Raw genomic sequence first — 23,810 nt, 5'->3', positions numbered from 1 at the left:
GCTGGGGATGGTGAGATGTTAAGATTGTAAATTTGGGCACGTGGAGACCGTCCGTGCGAAAATTGTTGATATTATAATAATGCGTTAAGATCGTCCGCACAGACACGTTTAGATCGTCCGTGTCGGTATATGGACCTCGCGAGTCCCCCATGGGTCATGAACTCTCTATGTATTTCCGAGGAGTATCATGTATATACGGTTGAGTGAGTACTGGGTATTCTGAGACATATCATTACATGGCATCATATTGCATTGCACTTCATCCCATCATTCATTCTTGATGACTATATGTTTCGTTGGTGTTTGGAAAATATTAAATGTTGGTTTCCTTTATTGATGAGACTTAAATAGTAAGTGTAATATATATATATATATATATATATATATATATATACTTGTACAATCTAAGAAATTATTTTCTTATATAACTCCCGTCACTACTTCTTCGTGGTCGGTCAATGAGACATACTGAGTACACGTGGTTTCGTACTCATACTACACTTGTTGCACTCTTTGTGGTGCAGATTCGATTCCAAGTAGGAGCACATCTCGAGGAGCAGTTTGAGTCCGAGTTTGGAGTGTCTTGGAGTTGTGGTGAGTTGCTTGGCTGTTCCGTGGCCCACACCTCCCTTTATCTTTTACTTATTCTGTTATTCAGTATTCAGACAGGATATTCCTTATGTTAGATTTGCCTTTTTGGTTTCAGACTTGCATCGTATTTTAGAAGCTCTTGTACTCACGACACCATTTCTTGGGTAGTATTTTTTTCAGTTTTCCGCATTCGTACTTATAAGAACTCAGTGTTGGAGATTTGGAAATTGTTGTCTTTTCACTTCTTGTTAGTTAAGTTTGTTAAAATATGTTGGTTGGCTTACCTATTGGTTGGGAATATAGGTGCCATCACGACTCGTGATTTTGGGTCGTGACAAATTTGGTATCAGAGCTCTAGGTTCATCGGTCTCAAGAGTAGAAGAGCAATGTCTAGTAGAGTCTTGCGGATCGGTATGAAGACGTCCATACCTATCTTCGAGAGGCTATAGGACATTTAGGAAATATTCTGTTCTTTTATTCCTTATCGTGCACACTTGACTTTGTAGAAATTCTAATCTTGATATCTCATTCTCTCTCAGATGGCGAGGAATCGTACGTCGGCAAGTGGTGGTCAGGATCCTAATCCTGCGCCTGCTTCTGGGAACCCTATCCGAGGTAGAGGTAGGGGACGAGCTCGAGGTCGGGGTAGGGGCCGTATTGCAGCACCTGTGGGTGGTCAAGTACCAATAGCTACCCAGGGTCATGATAGGACCGTGCCTCCTGATGCAGATGTTCTTCATGGGGATGTGCAAGATCGTGTCGAGGGGGATGGGCCAGCTCAGGCTCCAACAAGTACTATTGTTCCCCCAGTGCTTCAAGATACCCTGGCTCGTATGCTAGGAATCCTAGAGGGGATGGCCCAGGCAGGAGCTTTGCCTGTCACTTCTGATGGCTCACAGACACGTGTTGGAGGTCAAACTCCAGATCCGATAGTTGCTCCAGATTCTCAGACTCCCAGGACTCAGCCAGCTGCCGCTGTAGCTCCTCGTTTGGATAGTATGGAGTTTCCAGATATGACATCACATTTGGTGAACAGGCCTTCTATGACTATTGATGAGCAAAAGATGTTTGGGAGGTTCAGACTAATGAATCCTCCTACTTATACTGGTGACTTAGCTGAGGATGCATATGAGTTTATAGTTAGTTGTCATGAGAGGTTGCATAATCTTGGATTAGTGGAGTCTCATGGAGTTGACTACACAGCGTTTCAGATGACTGGCTCTGCTAAGCAATGGTGGAGGGATTATATTAGTAGTAGGCCAGCTGGATCTCATCCACTATCCTGGACTGAGTTTACTCAGGTATTTCTATCCAAATTTGTTCCACGCAGTGAGAGGGAGCGCAAGAGGGCTGAGTTTGAGGGTTTGCAGCAAAATGGTATGTCAGTTGCAGAGTGTGAGGGTAAATTTCATGCCTTGGCTAGGCATGCTTCGATGATACTTCCCACAGAGGCTGAGAGAGTGAGGAGGTTTGTTAAGGGGCTGATTATTCCAATTCGTCTAGGAGTTTCTCAGGTTTCTGCTTCTGGTGTTCCATTCCAGAAAGTGGTAGATGCTGCTAAGGAGTTGGAGATGATTCGACGTGAGGGATTTGAGCAGCGAGAGGGCAAGAGGACTCGTTATTCAGGTGATTATGGTGGTGCTCCGTCTAGGAGTCGGGGTTACTTGGGCAGAGGTTATCACCCTCAGTCCAGCAGACCCATTCATGCTGCCATACCAACGTCTGAGGCTGGTTACGCTGGGCATAACTCTTCGAGCTCGGTACATACTTCGCAGGGTTCATCTTCTAGACGTGTAGTTCGTGGAGGGCATTCTGGACATTCCGGTTCCTCTCATCAGCCGGCGTCTCGTAGGGGTTGCTTTGAGTGTGGTGATATGGGACACTTTGTGAGAGACTGCCCTAGGACCAGACGTGGTGGCTTACATCAGAGTTCTCAGGTTTCGACTTCCAGGGCTGCACAACCTCCAGCTAGGGGTGGTGCACAGAATGGTAGAGGTGGTTCTCATTCAGGTAGAGGTGGTTCTCCTTCTGGTTGAGGTGGTGGTCGTGGAGGTCCACAATCTGATGGAAGTCGTTCTCACTGTTATGCTTTTCCAGGTAGGCCAGAGGCTGAAGCCTCAGACGCTGTTATCACAGGTATTATTCCGGTTTGTCATCGACCAGCTACTGTATTATTTGATCCAGGCTCTACTTATTCTTATGTGTCCACATATTTTGCTCCTAGTCTGGATATATTGTGTGAGTCTCTTGATTTGCCGATACGTGTTTCTACTCCTGTCGGGGATTCTGTAGTTGTAGATCAAGTGTATCGTTTATGTACTATTACTTTGATGGGGTATGACACTCATGCAGATCTAAAGGTCTTAGAAATGATAGATTTTGATGTGATTCTTGGTATGGATTGGTTATCTTCTTACCACGCAATTTTAAATTGTCATGCCAAGACCATCACTCTAGCTATGCCTGGAATTCCTATAGTAGAATGGAGAGGTACTCTTAGTCATCCTTCTAAGGGTGTGATATCATTCCTTAAGGCTCGTCAGTTGGTACAGAGAGGATGTTTGGCTTACTTGGCCCATATTCGAGATACTAGTATTGAGACTCCTATGCTTGAGTCTATTCCAGTGGTGAGTGAATTTTCAGAGGTATTCCCGACCGATTTGCCAGGTCTTCCACCAGATCGTGATATTGATTTTTGTATCGATGTGGAGCCAGGCACTCGGCCTATTTCTATTCCTCCTTATCGTATGGCACCGGCTGAATTGAAAGAGTTGAAGGAGCAATTGCAGGATTTGTTGAGCAAAGGTTTTATTAGACCAAGTGTATCTCCTTAGGGTGCTCCAGTGTTATTTGTGAAGAAAAAAGATGGATCTATGCGTATGTGTATTGACTATCGACAGTTGAACAAGGTAACCATTAGAAATAAGTATCCGATACCTCGTATTGATGAGTTATTTGATCAATTACAGGGTGCTTCAGTTTTCTCCAAAATTGACTTGAGATCGGGCTATCATCAGCTGAAGGTTAGGGCGGAGGATATCCCTAAGACGGCTTTTCGAACACGTTTTGGTCATTACGAGTTTTTGGTGATGTCTTTCGGATTGACTAATGCCCCAGCAGCTTTTATGGACTTGATGAATGGAGTGTTCAGACCATATTTAGATTCCTTTGTTATTGTCTTCATAGATTATATTGATATACTCACGCAGTAAGGAGGAACACGAGCATCATTTGAGGATTGTTCTTGGGATTCAAAAGGAGAAGAAGCTTTATGCAAAGTTTTCAAAGTGTGAGTTTTGGCTTAGTTCGGTAGCATTCTTGGGACATGTAGTGTCCAAGGAGGGTATCATGGTGGATCCTAAGAAGATTGAGGCGGTTAGAGATTGGGTCAGACCTGCTTCAGTTACTGAGATTCGGAGTTTCTTGGGCCTTGCAGGTTATTATCGACGGTTTGTTGAGGGTTTCTCATCCATTGCATCTCCATTAACTAGACTGACACAGAAGGAGGTGACTTTTCAGTGGTCTGACGAATGTGAGGTTAGTTTCCAAAAGCTCAAGACTTTATTGACTACTGCTCCGATTTTAACCCTAACCGTGGAGGGAGAGGGTTTTGTCGTATATTGTGATGCTTCTCGGATTGGTCTTGGTTGTGTATTAATGTAGAAGGGAAAAGTGATAGCTTATGCTTCGAGACAGTTAAAGGTTCATGAGAAGAACTACCCTATTCATGATTTAGAATTGGCGGCTGTGGTGTTTGCATTATGGATTTGGAGGCATTATCTTTATGGTGTGCATTGTGAGGTGTTCACGGATCATCGTAGTCTCCAGTATATATTCAATCAGAGGGATCTAAATTTGAGGCAGAGGAGATGGTTGGAGTTGCTCAAAGACTACGATATGACTATTCTTTATCACCCAGGCAAAGCAAATGTTGTAGCAGATGCCTTGAGTCGGAAGGCGGTAAGTATGGGTAGCCTAGCCATGTTACAGGTTGGCGAGCGTCCCTTAGCTAGGGATGTCCAATCCCTGGCCAATAGCTTTGTGAGACTTGATATTTCAGAATCTGGTAAGGTGTTGGCTTATATGGAGGCTAGGTCATCCTTGTTGGAGCAGATTCGGGCTCAACAGTTTGATGATGGTGATTTATGTAAGATTAGGGACAAGGTGTTAAAAGGAGAAGCCAAGGCTGCAATTCTTGATAGTGAGGGAGTTTTGAGGATTAAGGGTCGTATATGTGTTCCTCGTACAGGTGATTTGACTAGATTGATCATGGACGAGGCTCATAGTTCGAGATACTCTATTCATCCGGGGGCTACTAAGATGTATCGTGACTTGAAGCAACATTATTGGTGGTGTCATATGAAGAGGAACATAGTAGATTATGTATCCCAGTGTCTGAATTGTCAGCAGGTGAAGTATGAACATCAAAAGCCTGGAGGTGTGACACAGAGGATGCCTATACCTGAGTGGAAGTGGGAGCGTATTGCTATGGACTTTGTGGTAGGATTACCACGTACTTTGGGTAAGTTTGATGCTATATGGGTCATCGTGGATCGACTGACTAAGTCTGCACACTTTGTACCAGTTCAGACTACCTATAACTCAGAAAGGTTAGCCAAGATTTATATTCGGGAGATAGTTCGGTTGCATGGGGTTCCTATATCTATTATTTTAGATCGTGGCACCCAATTTACATCTCTTTTTTGGCGGTCTATGCAGAAGGAGTTGGGCACTCGGGTGGATCTTAGTACGGCCTTTCACCCTCAGACTGATGGTCAGTCTGAGCGGACTATTCAGGTTCTTGAGGACATGTTGCGGGCGTGTGTGATTGACTTTGGTGGTCAGTGGGATTAATTCTTGCCATTAACGGAGTTTGCTTACAATAATAGTTATCATTCGAGCATTGAGATGGCACCATTTGAGGCTTTGTATGGTAGGAGATGTCGATCTCCAATTGGTTGGTTTGACGCATTTGAGGTTAGACCTTGGGGTACAGATTTGTTGAGGGAGTCCTTGGACAAGGTCAAGTTGATCCAAGATAGACTTCTCATGGCTCAGAGTAGGCAAAAGAGTTACGCAGATAGGAAGGTTCGTGATTTGGAGTTTATGGTTGGAGAGAGGGTTTTAATTAAGGTTTCACCCATGAAGGGTGTGATGAGATTTGGAAAGAAGGGCAAGTTGAGTCCAAGGTACATTGGTCCTTTCGAGGTTGTGGAGCGTATTGGTGAGGTGGCATATCAGTTGGCTTTGCCACCTGGGTTGTCAAGTGTCCATCCTGTATTTCATATTTCAATGCTTAAGAAGTATCATCAGGGTGGTGATCACGTGATTCAATGGGATTCGGTGTTACTTGATCAGAATTTGACTTTTGAGGAGGAGCCGATCACCATTTTGGATAGGCAAATTCGGAAGCTAAGGTCCAAGGAGATTGCTTCGGTAAAGGTTCAGTGGAAGCATCGTCCAGTGGAGGAGGCTACATGGGAGACAGAGGCAGACATGAGGAGTAATTATCCTCATCTTTTTGAGCGTTCAGGTTAGTTCTTTTCTTTTCCCGTTCGAGGACGAACGTTTGTTTAAGTGGTAGGTGATGTAACGACCCGCTAGGTCGTTTTGAGAACTAGGACTAGTTTGACTCCTTTTGAAAATTTAAAGGGGTATTTTTAAACTATTCGAAACTAAGAATATTTAATTGATAAAATTTTTAGTGAAGAATTAATCTAGTTAATAGTTAGTGGGTCATATCCATAATTCATTTAATACCTTTTTACTTGACCCATTAATTGATTTAGGGTAGTGGGGTTAGTTTATTTATTTTTCTTAATTAACATTAGAAGGGCAGAAAACAAAAGAGGTAGAAACTGATTTTTTGGGCAGCGTAGATTACAGAACAAAGAGGAACGAAGTAAAGTATTGAAGGTAAAAGTTTTTCCTAAACCGATCTATATTCTGCATAAGCTTGCATTAGTGGTAAAAATTGTTGGCGTGAAGAATCTGTTAATATCGTATAGATTGTCGTAACTTGTTAGTCTGTAATTTTCTCGTATATATTTTTTTTATTAGTATATTTTTTAAGATCCATGTGTTAATCTAGCGCGAGGGAGAACCAACTGAGAAACAGATCTTTCACTGATAAGCAAGGACAGAAACCAACTGCAGTTCACACTTTTTCGATTCACTGCTCTACACTTGCTCTATAAATCTATCAGCGTAGTCATATTTTAGGACAGCATATATATGTCTAAAGTATTAAAATGGTGGGGAGGGGAATGGAATTCAAGCCAATCATTGGGCAATCATGCCAATGATTGGCAACTAGGGAAATTGGCATGTTGCATGCATATGTGACGTTAGGAAAAAGAAAAAGAAAAGAAAAAGGTCACATTGGAGCAGTGGTAGTGTTAATTCTTATTTTATACATATATAAAATTAAGATATTAGTTTGATATATTGAGATAGGTAATTAATTATTTTGGTGTATATTATATAATTTAACATTGAATTCAAGGGTATTGGGAGATGTAAAGTTAAGTTCTTGGCTTGAAATTTAGCAATTATGAAAAATTTGGCATACCAATATATATCAAGATTGGGAGTTTGGTTGGAAATATGAGTGGGTTTAGCGTCTATGATAGACATATAATAATTTGAATATCTACAAAAATTTACTTACTTATGAATATTGCATAATTGGTAGATCGTGAATGTTCTGAAGCCTTGCGGAAGGGAAAGGAAAAATCTTGAGGATTGTGACGCGTGTTCTACGTTCGAGGTATGTTAAGACTTTTTAGACTTGTTGAAGGACTTTTTTTCCTAATTAAAGATTAAAAAAATGAAAATAGACAAAGGGGTAAGGGGGAAAGATGGTGGCCTCGTATCAATGGTGTGACGGACAATGGTACGAGTACCGGTGTTATAAAAAGGAAAAATTACTATTATAGAATGTGGATTGAAATTTGAGAATGCCAAAGCATATGGGCATTAGCTGATATATTATTGACTTAAATTCCTTGTGTGATTGTGTTTTATTTATTTCACCCGTATAGTTGTGATAATTGAGGTGGTTATATATTATGTTCATATTGATTGATTGAGATGCATCATCATCCCCTCTATTGAAATAATATGGTGCACATGCATAGACATGAGACTGAGTATAAGTTGGGCACGTGGAGATCATCCGTGCTGGGGATGGTGAGATGTTAAGATTGTAAATTTGGGCACGTGGAGACCGTCCGTGCGAAAATTGTTGATATTATGATAGTGCGTTGAGATCGTCCGCACAGACACGTGGAGATCGTCCGTGTCGGTATATGGACCTCGCGAGTCCCCCATGGGTCATGAACTCTCGATGTATTTCCGAGGAGTATCATGTATATACGGTTGAGTGAGTACTGGGTATTCTGAGACATATCATTACATGGCATCATATTGCATTGCACTTCATCCCATCATTCATTCTTGATGACTATATGTTTCGTTGGTGTTTGGAAAATATTAAATGTTGGTTTCCTTTATTGATGAGACTCAAATAGTAAGTGTAATATATATATATATATACTTGTACAATCTAAGAAATTATTTTCTTATATAACTCCCGTCACTACTTCTTCGTGGTCGGTCAATGAGACATACTGAGTACACGTGGTTTCGTACTCATACTACACTTGTTGCACTCTTTGTGGTGCAGATTCGATTCCAAGTAGGAGCACATCTCGAGGAGCAGTTTGAGTCCGAGTTTGGAGTGTCTTGGAGTTGTGGTGAGCTGCTTGGCCGTTCCGTGGCCCACACCTCCCTCTATCTTTTACTTATTCTGTTATTCAGTATTCAGACAGGATATCCCTTATGTTAGATTTGCCTTTTTGGTTTCAGACTTGCATCGTATTTTAGAAGCTCTTGTACTCACGACACCATTTCTTGGGTAGTATTTTTTTCAGTTTTCCGCATTCGTACTTATAAGAACTCAGTGTTGGAGATTTGGAAATTGTTGTCTTTTCACTTCTTGTTAGTTAAGTTTGTTAAAATATGTTGGTTGGCTTACCTATTGGTTGGGAATATAGGTGCCATCACGACTCGTGATTTTGGGTCGTGACAGAAAGTTTAATAACTAAAATTCTAATGTAGTGTGAAACCACCATAACTTTGAACACACAAAAGTCCATTCTTGGACACCCCTTTGTGCTTTACCCATTGAAAACATTAGTGTAATTTATTTTAAAAGTTTAAGAATTCTAATGTACATGACACCCATAGTCTAATGATTACATCAAAGTCTTGATTAACCTACTTTAACATAATGAACAAAAACATATGTATAAACAACAACTAAGTTTAAAACACGTAATCAAAATAGAAATTAATAACATAGGCATAAATTAATTATTTTAAAACATACCGGGATTTATTACAATAGAATAAATGCTTATTTAAAGAAAATAAAAGGTAATGTGAACAAATACGTATTGTGTCTTAATGGAAAGGTCATAAGTCTGTGAAAAAGTTACAACCTTACATAATCGTCAAAACGTTTATAAAATAACATTTTAAACCTATCGTTCATGAATACCAAAATACTATATTATCTTACATAGAGATTATGTGGTAACAAACATTAATAATGTTAAGGAAAATAAGATTTATTACATCTTATAATTTATCTTCAATAACATAAGCATAAATTTATAAAGGTAAAAATACATACCTAGATCTGTAACATAAACAATAATGTCAGTGAGTCACTTAACATGAACAAATATTTAGTTGTGAATAAGAAGAAGAGGTTTAAAATTGTAATTGTTTTAAAATGAGAGGAACTTCTTTATTCATAGAAAAAAAAGGATAGTGTTAACGAATGTTTATTGTGCCTTATAGGATATGTTACAACTATTTGAAAAAGTTGCAACCCTTAGTAAAGATCACAACCTTTCCTAAAAGTTGTCACTCTTCATTAAAGTCTTAACTTTTTATTAAAGTCGCAACTCTTCATAAAAGTCATAACTCCTCATAAAAGTCATAATTTTTCATAGAAGTCACATATTTTCATTAAAGTCAAAACACTTCATAAAAGTAACAGCTTTTCATGAAATAGGCTAGTTTTGGAACTAAATAAATTTAAAAGGAAATCCAGGTTTGTTGTGGCACCACGTAAAATTGTTAAAGAAATGTGGAAAATGTTAAAGAAAAATTGAAAACTCAATTCCTTCCAAGCATTTCGTCTTGGTTGGTAAGGGATGGGCTGCGAATTTTGAAACAAGGAAGCATTGTGAGGGATTATATAACGGAATTTTCGTCCTTGATTTTGAATATAGATAACATAGTCGAAGACAACAAGTTGCACTATTTCATAAGCTGGTTGAAAGGATGGGCACAAAGACAGTTAAGGAGATAAAATTTCAAAACTCTTAATTCTACCATAGTGGCAGTGGACAAGTTGGCTAACTTCAATGACAGTGACAACCCAATTGGTTCTTCTTACTTCTAACAAAAATACAAGGGTAATGGGTAAAATAAAAATGGGAAAGACCAAGTTGCAGAAAAGGAAGAAGAATATGGGAAAACTAGACAAGGAGAGTCCTCTTTTCCAAAGAAGAAGGGAAAGTTTTAAGTGATTCTTTACTTTTAGTGGTCCTCATTTGAAAAGGGATTATACAGTGCAAGTGCAAGTGAATTTCAGCAGAATTGGAAAAGGAAAAGAGCAATGACGCAAAAATGTCAAAAGTAAACTCTTTGGCGTTGGTTGAAGACGAAGATGATGGACAGGATATTATACTTGTACGGAGCAGAAATAGGTTTAGATCAATGATTTCCCCAACGAGGACGTCGAGTTTCAATAGGTGGAGGAAGTTTGTAAGTGTCCTAACCAAATGACTCGACATAGGCATAGACATTTGAAAGGGTAAGCATGAATGACTTTGCCAAAGGCCAAATTGTTGGTGGAATTAAGCATGCGATGTGTGAGAAGAGTGTTGGCATGGTGAATTGTGTTTAAAATAAGTTAGTAGGACATTTTGAAGACATTATATTTGCGTTGACAAGGCTACAACCCATGGCATGACCTGGGTGCTGGCTAACATCAATTGTGGGCAAAGTTGGCATGCAAAAATCACATGGTCTAGTCAAATGCGGGAAGATTGAGCTGAGATAATTGAAACATTTTCAATTATGAATGAAACGCAGCAAGAAAACAAGAAATGGCATGAGTGGGTTAAAAGTAAGCAATGCCCAAGCAAGGCTGCGGCAGGACGTCGGTGGTGCGGAGACATGGAACATGTGCGGATGGATACAGTAAGACTTTGATGAGGAAATGAATATATAATTTTTGTACATTGTATTAGAGTCTAAAATATTGAAGTAAAATGCATCAAAGAAACGAAATCCAGTCAGCAAGCTCAAATGCCAAGCACATACATCGGTTACCTTATTGTTACCGCTTGTGTCCAGATTCGTTGTATCTCTTATATGCATTTTGAATTCGAATTTTGAATTTTTTTATATCACTTAGGGATGTCAACCAAATTGTATTTTTGTTGTCTATGCTTTTGACAAAGTGTTATACATGTGTCACAGCACTATGCTATGTCAACACAAGTCTCCCACATGTTTTATAAATGGACATCCTTGTCTGTTGGACAATATTTCCTAAGTATGGAAAATAGGATAGACTTGTTATCCTAAATGTGAAAGAGGTAAGATTAATTCTAGAATTTCACCAATACACTTAGAATAAAAAGTGAGGGTTTTAAGAAGTGTCTAAGGCAGCAACCAACTTGTGGTTGTGCCTTAAGTCAAGTCAAAGTCGAAGATAGATAGAATTTGTGTTCAACGAGTGATTCCTTTATATTATTTTGATTAGAAATATAAAGGTTGGGTTTGCCCGTATATTTATGTGTTGATTTCATATTAACGTCATAAAAATAATCTATGGCATAAAAGAAGAAATACGTCCTTGAACGGCAGGCAGAATAAGCTGTGAAAGGGGCTGAGTTGAGTGAGACTTGACTGCCTTTTGGTTTTGTTATCTTATTACACAAATTTAAGGTGGAGTAGTCTTCCTTCCTAACAATTGATATCAGAGCATTGCATAGATTATTTCATGGCTGTGGGAAATGCTGAACAGCGGGAAAGGGTGACACGATTGGAAGTGCTTATTGGTGGAACAAACGATGGGGAGGACTTGGTTGATCTGGTAACTCCAATTCAAAGAGTGAAGGAAGAATTAACCTTTACCAAAGAGTTTCTAAACGAAAAAGCTTTGTTGTTAGAGGCAGAATATGCATCCAAACACGAAACAACCCAACAAAAGATTGAATTTGCTCGCATGGGGAAAGAAGATCAGCGTGGTGAAGTTCTTCTTCTACGTCGGGTGTTTCAAGGAAGAATTCTCCCTATAACAATGATGGTTCTATAACCTGAGGCTTACAATGGTGTGAGGAGTGCCAAGGAATTGGAGAACTTTCTTTGGGTTATCTAAAACTACTTCAAGGCAGCAAAGGTTCAAGATGCTGGGAAGGTGTCAGTCACAACTATGTATTTATGTGATGATACCAAGGTTTGGTAGAAAACAAGGGTTGATGAAGTAGAGGGTTTGAATCTACCACAGATTGAAACGTGGGAAATGTTAAAGAAAGAATTGAAAACTCAATTCCATCCAAGCACTTCATCTTAGTTGGCAAGGGATGTGCTACGACGTTTGAAACAAGGCAGCACAGTGATGCCTTATATCAAGGAATTTCAGTCCTTGATGTAGAATATAGGAAACGTGGTCGAAGAAGACAGGTTTCACTTTTTCATAAGTGGGTTGAAAGGATGGACACAAAGAGAGTTAAGGATATAGAATATCCAAACTCTTATATCTTCCATAGAAGCAGCAAACAAGTTGGCTGACTTCGATGAGGGTAACGACCCAAGGGATTATTCGCACTTCAAACATAAAGACAAGGGGAAAGAGTGAAGGAAAAATTGGAAGGGCCAAGCTGCTGAAAAGAAAGATGAGGGTGGGAATACTAGACAAGGGGAGTCTTCTTTTCCAAAACAGAAGGGAAAGTTTGAAGAATGCTTTACTTGTGGTGGGTCCTCATTTGAAAAGGGATTTTCCAGCGCAAGTGAAAGTGAATGCTATACTTGCTGCCGAATTGGAAAAGGAAAAGAATAATGATGCAGAAATGTCAAAAGTAAACTCTTTGGCGTTTCATAAAGATAAAGTTGTTGGAGAGGATATGATCCTTGTTCGGAACTCAAATAGGTTCAGATGAATGATGTCCTCGACCAGGACGTCAAATATCATTAGGTTGGGAAAGTTTGCAAGGGTCCTGGCCAAATTACTAAACATATGCATGGGCGTGGCAAAGGGTTGACATTAATGACTTTGCGAGCAGCCAAAATGCTGGCCGAATTACTAAACATATGCATGGGCGTGGCAAAGGGTTGACATGAATGACTTTGCCAACAGCCAAAATGCGGGTGGAATTAAGCATGCATTGTGTGAGAAGACTGTTGGCATGGTCAATTGTGTTCAAAATATGTTAGTATGATAGTGTAAAGACATGATATGCCGTTGTCAAGGAAACAACCCATGGCATGACTTGCGCGCTGGCTCACATAATTTTTGGGCAAAGTTGTCATGCGAAAATCTGATGGTCTGGCCCAATGCGGGAAAATTTAGCTGAGATAGATTAAAGCATTGTCAATTTTGAATGAAACTAAGAAAGAAAACAAGAAATGACCAGATACGATTAAAAGTTAGCATTGCAAAAGGTTGGTAGTGGTACGCAGTGGCAAGACATTGGTGGTGCGCAGGTATGGAATTTGTGTGAATGGATTAGGGTTGACATTGATTAGGCAATGACTGTACAATACTTGCAAATTGTATTAGAGTCTAAAAACATTAAAGGAAAATGCATCAAAGAAACGATAATCAGTGAACAAGCACACATGCCAAGAACATGCGGCAGTTACCTTTTTGTAACCCCTTCTGTCCTTATTCGTTGTATCCCTTGTATGCATTCTGAATTCAAATTTTAAAATTTTTTTATAAGTTGGGGATGTCAAATAAATTATATTTTAGTGGTATAAGAATTTGAGAAGTTTTAGAAACGTGTAATAACACTATGCTATGTAATAAAGGGCTGCCACATGTTCTATAAATGGACAGCCTTGTGTGTTGGACGAAATTGGCTTAGTATAGAAAATTGGATAGACTTGTCATCCTAAAAGTGAAAGAGGGAAGATTAAGTTGGGAATTTCACCAAGACACTTGTAATAAAATATGAGGGTTTTAAGAAGTGTCTAACGCAACAATCGACTTGTGATTGTGCCTTGAGTAGAAGTGGAAGTCAAAGTTGGACAAAATTATTGTTAAATGAGTGAGTCCATTGTATTATTTTTTATTATAAATATAAAGGTTGAGTTTGATCTTATTTTTATGTGCTAATTTCATGTTAATTTATGAAAGATAATCGAAGGTATAAAAGAAGAAAAATGTCCTGGAACGTTAGGCAGAATAGGCTACGAAAGGGGCTGAGTTAAGTGAGACTTGACTGCCCTTAGGTTGAGTTAACTTCTTACACGAAATTAAAGTGGAGTATTCTTCCCTCCTATATATATATATATATATATATATATATATATATATATATATATATATATATTAGAATGAAGAAGAAAGTAGAAGAGCACAATTTCCCCTTATGAAAACTATTCCCCTCCAATAAGAGGCGGACCTAGAGAATTGAACACCCTCGGCAAAATATTATCTCATATATTTAAGGCATATTGAAGAATTTTTATGTTTATATATTAATATTCAACCTCCCGAATATAAGAATAGAGGCTGACTTTGCGGTTGAGCGGTTCAAACCATTATTCTCCTTTTTCAAAACCCCTTAATAGAAATCTTGGATGTGGGGAAAACAAAGGTCTAAAGAATTACATGCTCTCAAGATCAAAATATTTTTTCACCAAATTATTGATATAAATAATAGTGGTGTCAATAAGTACTCAACAAGAGTAAAGTACACGGACATTTTATTTTACGAAAGTAAAAGAAGATAATGATTTTTTCTAAAAAAAAAAGAGAGAATCACTCTTTTCATATACAACAAAATGTAGTGTGAACAAATATTTATTGTGTCTTATCAGAAAGGTTACAACTATTTTGAAAAGTTACAAACCTTAAGAAAGTTAAAAACCTTTCATAAAAGTCACAACTTTTAATAAAATGCAACTCTTAATTAAAGTCGCAACTCTTCATAAAAGTCACAACTTTTCATAATAGTCACAACTCTTCATTAAAGTCACAAATTTTCATAAAAGTCACAACTTTTGACAAATATCACACCTCTTCATTAAATTTGCAATTTTTCATAAAAGTCACAACTTTTCATAATAGTCGCAACTCTTCATTAAAGTCACAAATTTTCATAAAAGTCACAAAACTCACACCTCTTCATTAAATTTTCATCTTTTCTTAAAAGTCACATCTTTTCGTTGAAAGAGGAAGGCTAGTTTTGGAAATAAATAAATTTAAAAGGGAATTCTTGCTTGTGATGAGCCACATAGGCGGGTCTAGGGTTCTCTTTTATATAAATATATGATATGATATGACATGATTGGTAGCTATAGGCCATTGTTATGGGGCTGTAGCTATGGAAAATTTTCGAAATTGATTGTTTCTAATTAATGATTTGTTATCCCTTATATTAATTTTCTATTCTTGTTTTAGTATTTTTTGACTAACCATCATAGAGATAAATTTCTCTTTTTACTCTTAAACTTGAGGGAAACTATGGTAGATAAACGAAAGGATACCGAAAGCATAATCTTCCATTTGATTGAGTTGATTATTTTAGGAGTGACGCCCGGACAAACATCTAGCTTGGTTAGGAAGAAGGATGAAATATAAATACTCGCCAATTAGTACTCTCTATCCCTCTCAACGATGTAGTTAAAGACAACTATTTGGAGTAGGCGATTAGAGGTCGAAAGACTATTATCATAAATTAAAACCTATAAATCAGTAATTTGATAAACTAGTTAATTCGTCAATCATAGGAGATACATGAAACCCTATGCATGTTGTGGCCTTGAAATTGTTTAACGACGTAATCTTAATATTTAATTCTTGCATTCATCTCTTTACAAATAAAAATCAAAAACTTTTGGTACTCTTAAGTAAATAATTAGGCTAATAGTTACCTGAAAATTACATTGGGTTTGATAATTCAATTATTTTAAGAGTCACAATATTATTTGTGCGACCACCTAAACTTTGTGTGCAATTGGGAGCAACACTTCTACTTGTGGAGGAAATGAATGCAACAGTTGTTGTATTTGAATCTTCACGCGCAAGGTTGAAACTCGAATTATTCATAACATAAAAACTACAGAAAGCTAGTGTCCTAACTACCTATAGTTAATATTTGGTTCTTCCCCCATGACTTTTAAATTAATATTAATTGAAATTCATTGTGACTTAGATTTGCTTCTTTCCTCACAGTCTTCAATGTGCTAATGTTGTCCAATCGCAGAAGATATCTTCCTCATTTGGAGATTTTTAGCTTCCCAGATGAATGGTAAAGTCTAATGCTAAATTAACAATTTTGAGTTTCTTTAGTTTCGTTTTATCATGATATTCTTTTACCTAGAAGTGCATTTTGCATATTTAGAAATATTCACAAATTTGATATAAAATTTACAGTGGGCATTCCTATAATCGACATACTAAGAAGTTGAAATATTTAAACGTAAAGCAGGGGTGTGATCATGTCAACTTAAGGAAATTACAACAGTGGACATACTAAAGGAAAAACTCAGAATGTTCTTGAAATCACTAGAAACCTCATGTCTGCGTCAACTCTTCTCTCTAGGCCTTAGCGTGATTCAAATTTTCTTAACTAGAGTTTTTTTGTTTTATTTATTTTCATGACATCTTTGGATTGATCAAAATGACATTCATATTTTTACGTCAATGGTAGAAGTTTCTGAAAATCTATAACTTTGTTATTATTCCTGGAATTTGTTCAAAATTTTGTACTATGAGAACCTGCTTTTCTGTTGTGTTTTGTTAATGGGTATTTCATTCTTTTGGCTAATCATCAAGTAGTGATTTTATTTATTTGTTAATGTAAATATTTTTATTATATTTTTTCTAGAAAGGAAAACATTACACTAAAAATTGTCATAACTTCATTTTAGTTTTTATAATCTAAAATAAACATGAGAAAATTCTTGATTATAGGGAAGTGGGTCTCTAAAAATTTGTTTTTTCAACGCCTCGAGCTACCCTTGAGACGTGGACACAGGACCTAGGACAACAAGTGATCCCAAGCAAACTCTCTTAGCATGATCATTAGCATACTAAATAGAATAAACTAAATGCGGAATGTTAATCATACTCCCTCCGTTTAAAAAAGAATGTCCCTGTTTCTTTTTTAGTATGTTTCAAAAAGAGTGACCCCTTTTTTTTTGGCAACACTATAACTATAAGTTTCCACATGGCATGTTTAATACCACAAGATTAAAGGGCATTTTGGTACCTTTTACAAAACATTAATTTAGAAAAACAAGATTAAAAAGTGTTATTTATTTTCTTAAACATCGTTTCAAGTCAAACTAGACCATCCTTTTTTAAATGGAGGGAGTAATTTAATATAAAAAGATTGGGAATACCCATATGCTAAAACTAGGATATACGAAAACTGATGAGTTTAATACAAATAAGTTATTAACGTTTGATATATCAATGCATATATTTTCATAGAACAGTCTTTCTTCTTTATAAACAACACTGGTGCACCCCATGGCAAAATACTAGGTTCGATGAAGCCATTGTCTAAAAGGTTTTACGACTGATCTTTCAATTCCTTAAGCTCTGCTGGAGCCATTTTGTAAGAAGTAATAGAAATAGGTTGGGTATCTGGAAAGAGATTAAATCAAAAGTCAATTTCCCGAGGGACTCCAAGAAGATCTAGTGGAAACACTTCTGGAAACTCACTAACTACTGGAACTGACTCAAGAGTTGGGATTTCACAGCTATAATCCTTAACCAAACTAGATATTAGAGATAACCCTTAGAGATCATCTTTCTGTCATTAAGGTAAGAATTGATTTGACCCACATGTACTAAGCTACTACCCTTCCATTCTAAGATTGATTTTTTTGAAAATTAAAAACGAACAATTCTAATTCTATAATTGACTATGGCATAACATAAATGTAACCAATCCATGCCTAGAATGACATAAAAGTCTACCATTTCTAACTCTACAATATCAGCTGAGGTGACCTTCAGAGAAACTCTGATAGGTCAATTTCAGTATACGCATCTAGCTATAACTGGCTAACTAACTCGAGTAGACACTAAGAAAGGTTTTCAGAGAGTTTCTAGACTAACATAGATTTGGAATGCAATGTAAGGATTTACAAAAGAATGAGTAGCCCCTGGATATAATAATGCATAAATATCAAGGTGAAAGACTCGTAATGTACCAATGACTACATCAGATGAACCTTTCTAATCCTGGCGATCCTGAAGAGCATACAACCTGTTTTTGCACTGACCGCCACCCGTACCATAAGAGTTACCCTACTCAGTCGGGTGACTTGCCGGTACTTCTCAAGCATTACCACCTCCTATACCCTGTGTCGAAGGACAATCCCTCAACCTGTGACCAGACTGACCGCACCCAAATCATCCTTCCTTTCAAGTGAGGCACTCACGTAGATGTCTCTTACAACACTCAGGGAAAGTGGGGTAAGTCTTGGTGCCTGAAAAAATTCCATCAGATTTAGAACCTGGTTCCTTCACCTCCTGATCATACTTGTCATTTGATTATGGAACACTAGCTGACGAAGTGGCTGGGATTGAAAATTTTCGCTTACTCTCCGAGCGATTTTGACAATAGATTTTTGCTTAAAATAGTCATAGTTGCCTGTCCTGGGCTTGCTATTCATCTTTTCGTGTTCCGTAAGCTAACCACCCTCAACCTGTTGAGCATGAGTCATAATCATATAGATGTTCATATCTCCTAGTAACATATTTTTTCTTTACATTGTTTTCATTAAATCTGACACTTCATACAAGAACTTATTCATCTGAGCCCTGGAGTCAGCAACCATTTGAGGAGCATACCTGCAGAATTGGTTAAACTTGAGCCCATACTTTTGGGCCGTCATGTTTCCTAGCCTTAAATTTATGAATTTCTTAGCCTTTGCTTCTCTCAACTCTATTGGGAATAAGCTGCCCATCAAGGTTTAACTTAAGCAATCCTATGTAATAGGAGTTGTGTCTCTACCCATATTTTCCTTCCATTGAGTGTACCAGATATGAGCAACATATTTCAGCTTGTATAATGTCAACTCAACCAGATCATTCCTAGTGACCTTCATCACTTCAATGATCTTTTTGATCTCATCTAAGAAGTTCTGGAGATCCTCACTAATCTGAGATGCTAAGAACTGATATGGATTCATCCGAACAAAGTCACAGATCCTAGCTATTGTGGATCCACCATTTTTCATTCACATGAGATAGACCCAGATTGTTCTGGGTGGCCACACTCAGAGCCAACATCTGAGTGGTGTTCTTGAACTTTGCATTGGAGACTTCCTGATATGGGATTGGAGGAGCTGCGTTTGCATTTCTTGCATTCACATTCGTGGAGTTAGCCCTACGAGCAGGCATGATCTAATACATACAACGTTGAGTGATAATAGAATTAGATCATACCTTACACACGATAAGAGTAAAAAGAAAGTGATGTTTTTTCTAAAACACTTCATCACCTCTCTCTAATTCCACTTCACACCCATGAAAATGACTTTACATAGTGCGACTTTTAAGACATCCTAGGACATTAAAATCTAGTGCTCTGATACCAAGTTTTCAAGACCCAAGCTACCCCAGATACGTGGACACGAGACCTAGGACGACAAGTGAACCTAAACTAACCCTGCTGACATTATCACAAGCATACTAAAGATAATAAGCTGAATGTGATGCTAAATCATAATTTAAAATAAAAATATGGGAATACCCATATGCTAAAATTGACATTTATTAAAACTAATGAATTTAATACAAAGAAGTTATCAACTCAATAATAAGCTAAAACTATGTATATCCTAAAATATCCTCTAACTGACTAAAATTGCTGGGACAGGCCCAACCTATGTCTAGGAAAAACTTAAATTAAAGGGCTAAAATACTAGTAATAACTCATGAATATTGTCCTCGGAGAATAAGGACTCACCACTTATTTTGTTGAATTAGAGATCGGAAATCAACCTAAGCTTGATCAGGATACTAGGAACCTAAACCTACATCACGAGAAGATGTAGCCGACGTATGCGTCAGTACATAAAAGGTACTGAGCATGTAAGATAGAATAAAGCTGAAATAATTCATAAATGAACAAGCACAAAAGCATATATACTATCCTGAACATAATATACTAAATTCTAAGCGAATTGGATGCAATGACCAAATTTATAACATGCTAAGACTGAATACTAACTTAACTGTAAATACAGTCACTGCAATAGAGTCTGATTGAACCGTGGAAGTTACTAATAACCGATTGTAAAACCACATGAGCAAAATTTGTAGTCCGATGTATACACCCCATCGAGAGACCCAATATACCTACTAGAGGAAAAAAGGCATGATGGTGTAATCTCTAAAATGATACCCACAGAGGGGACTTACAACCTACTTGGCTATTAATTTGGGACTATTCGGGTACGCTGAACCTTAGTCTAACTCAGTATTATGCTAGTCCTAATGAATTAAGTGATTAATACATTATGACTGAATTTCTGTAAATATTGGATACCTCAAAACTGAACATGGAAATTGAGAAAGCAAAAATTTATCTGATAATGATGCAGTAATAAATGAGAAATGTATATCTGAAGTAACTGAAATATCTGACATAGCATGTGTAATTCAAGACTTAAAGAAATATATAGCTAGGGTTCTAAAATTCATGTAATAAACTGAGTAATAATATGGTAATCTGACATGGAACATATAACTAACTAATTCATGATAATTTGCTTATGTCCTAGAAACCCTAGGTCTAATCATGATAAGGGAATCGAGAATTTAACTGAAAACTAAGGACCTAATGGGTGAAAGGAATCCACTAGTGAGATCTCACATGTTGGGTGATGAAATCCACAGAGAAATCTTTACATTTCAGGGCTGCAACCAATGACCATGTTGTGTTTTTAAACTAGGGTTGTTCAACTTTTTTCTCTTTTCTTTCTTCTAATTTTTATTGTTTTAATTCATAATTTTACTTAGGTATGTTTTTGTTATGTTTCTAGGCTTAAAATTACTAACATTTGATGATTTAAGACTTAAATGACGTATCTTAGGGGTTAAACGAACCAGAAAAAGATCAAAAGACCCCTAAACTAATTACTATAAGATTAATAGGCGACCTTGTTTGAAAAGACGCCACTCAATGGACGGTCCGTCGTTTGGATTTTCTTGACAAGACTTCACTAAAAGAGGCATGAATTTTTACTCAAAGGATAGAGTTAATCAAACTCGATGGCTATGGAAAGATAATTTAATTATCTATAATAAACTAGATCATGGGAAACCTAATGCATTTTGTTATAAAGGTTATGACCATTTGAAGTTGATCCTATAAGTAATTCCCCTTAACTAACTACTAAACATCACTTATGGTCAGACCTAAAAACTATAGATCGAAGGACGGTCCGTGCTGATCATCCGTAATTCATGTCAGAGGCTGGTTAACTTGAAACTCAATGCACCGACAAAGACCATAATCCGTATGTATTTCCGTGGATAAACACTTCGTCAAATTTTCTAGGATATGTTATGGGAGAGCTTTAGTGGAAAACAACAGATCCAAAGTGTGAGGCATAGATCAACCTACGGTCCGTCGATAGTTATTGTTGAATGCACCTGTAGATTTTTGAAAAACAGATTTTTGTTTGTTTTGTATACGTGGTGTTACAGACTGATGCAATACTTAATCATCCCACACATAGCTATTTTATGCATCCATGTAAATTGGTTGCCTCCCCTATGCTCTATGCCTCTGAATACATGATATCTCCTCTTTCATTTCGTATAAAAAAACTATAAACACTCTGATCGGGTTTCCTTCACTAGATCCATCCATGTTGCAAGTAAACTAACCCTGTATTGGCATCTTAAACCTCACAAGTAGATAATGTATGTTGGACGAATATCTCTGAAGTGTATCCACAACTTCTGACCAATCTTCTTTTTGTGACATCTTGTGCTCCCATCATCAATAACTGGTTCGTTTTAATTTCTAGTTAGTTTGAGACTTGCACAAGAATAAAAATGCTTGCATAGATTTTGTTCTATGGGAGTTGCTAGTAAAAGATAAGACATGTCTCCAATTGACCTTCCTCACAACACTATCATTTTGATACTACATATATCCTAAATTTCATTAAATTATCATATGTGGCTCTTCTCCCCCATTAAACACTCCATAGGAAAAAACCAATCATGAATAGAAAACCCTTTACCTTCATATAATTAATCCATTCATTCATTGACAGTTTTCTTTTCATGGTGTTATAGGTTGATTGACATAGAAATCCCCTTTAATGTTATGCATCACCATGCTTTGTCAGTGCTATTTTCCTTGAGAATGGGCCGGATTTTAATTGTTGTATGTTGTACCATTTCCTCCGAAGTCACTGATCTCATCTTTGCTTCATTCCACTCATAATTTATGGAAAAATAATTTACCTTTAATTCCTCGTCTTGTCCCAACTCTCCTTCAGTAAAGTATAATGCTCCTTGCATGGTCCAATTATCAAATCAAAAACTAGAATTTCCAGTTTTGATTTGCCACCATATATCATGTTCTACCTCAACCCTGATCTTAATTATCTTCTTCCATACCTGTGAGGCTCTGAACTGTTCACAATTAACTGATGCATTTTCTTGCATTACTTATTCTAGATGTATTCAACCCATAAGTAGTTTATGGATACTCTAGAGTTCCATCATAGCTTAGAAAGGAAGGCTTTATTTATATCCTAAATCTACCTAAATCGAATTCCACCTTCATCTTAATGAAGACACAAATCCCCTCATGCCACCTAGTGTACGTTGAACTCCACCCACATTTCCCAAAAGAATTTAGTAAAAAATTGATGATTTTGCTCCATGACTTTCTTTGCTGCATTTTTAGTTGATAACAAGTAAAGTAGCATAGACTGAAGTACATAATTGACATAAATATACTTAACCTCCAAATTATACGAATTTATTATGTCATGAGAAGAATATCATAGCAACATTCCTAATCAAGTCTTCAAAATACCCAGAGATGCTTCTCTCATAAAATATTGGACATCCCAAATACAGAAAAGGAAAAGTTCTTTGTCTTATCCCAGCTAACCTCCTCAGTCTGATTTCCACAATAAAAGGTGTTTTCTCATTAAAATTAAAGCAACTCGTATATTTATTAAATCATTTAACCGTGAGTACTTCCATACTCTTTTAGCACTTGCATTATTTGGATCAGAGAATTTCTTTTCCATAGCAAAAAAGGATGGTATAATCTACTAGGATAGATGAATCTCTAGACTCCACTGTGGAAAATTGTATCCCTTAAAATATGCATCAGCATGTAAGTTGTTGCTAGGACCTCTACTGCAATAATTAAAAGAGTAGGGGATAGAGGATCTCGCTGCCTCAATCCTCTCGAAGATCTGAAAAACCATGTTCCCTACAATTAATCTGAATTGAATACTAGTTGTTGGGCATTATCTTCCATATCATAGCAAAAATAATTTAAGAGAAACAAAATCTTCTCATCACTTTGGTAAGGAATATCCCTGAATCTCTGTCATATGAATTGGTCATTTCAACTTTCACATCCACGTTAACATTTTCTTCCTCATATTCATGTATCTCATTATTTCTTGTCTCAATAATACATTGTCAGTGATACTTCTACACTTCACAAAACCTAACTTGGTTGGAGAAATTATATTGCGTAAGACCAGCAGAATTCGTTCATGAACAACTCGTGAAAACATCTTATTCAAAAAATAGTAAGGCTTAATGGTCTGATATTTGAGAAGCTTCGTACTGATTCTTTCTTCAGTGGCAAAACAAAGTTGGTACGGATAACGAATTTTGACATCTCCAACCTATGGAAAAAAGCTCGTACTAATTAGATACATCATCCCATATG

The 23,810-nt window shown here is 37.1% G+C and overlaps 1 pseudogene; it reads left to right on the top strand.

Moving 5' to 3' along the window:
• The window catches only part of LOC138347950 (uncharacterized), a 43,588-nt pseudogene extending 37,459 nt beyond the window's left edge, over positions 1-6,129 (top strand).
• The last annotated feature ends 17,681 nt before the right edge of the window (positions 6,130-23,810 follow it).

Source organism: Solanum lycopersicum, chromosome 4 (genome assembly GCF_036512215.1).
Source record: "Solanum lycopersicum chromosome 4, SLM_r2.1".
NCBI classification, from domain to species: domain Eukaryota; kingdom Viridiplantae; phylum Streptophyta; class Magnoliopsida; order Solanales; family Solanaceae; genus Solanum; species Solanum lycopersicum.
This window is presented reverse-complemented; position numbering and strand designations above follow the sequence as displayed.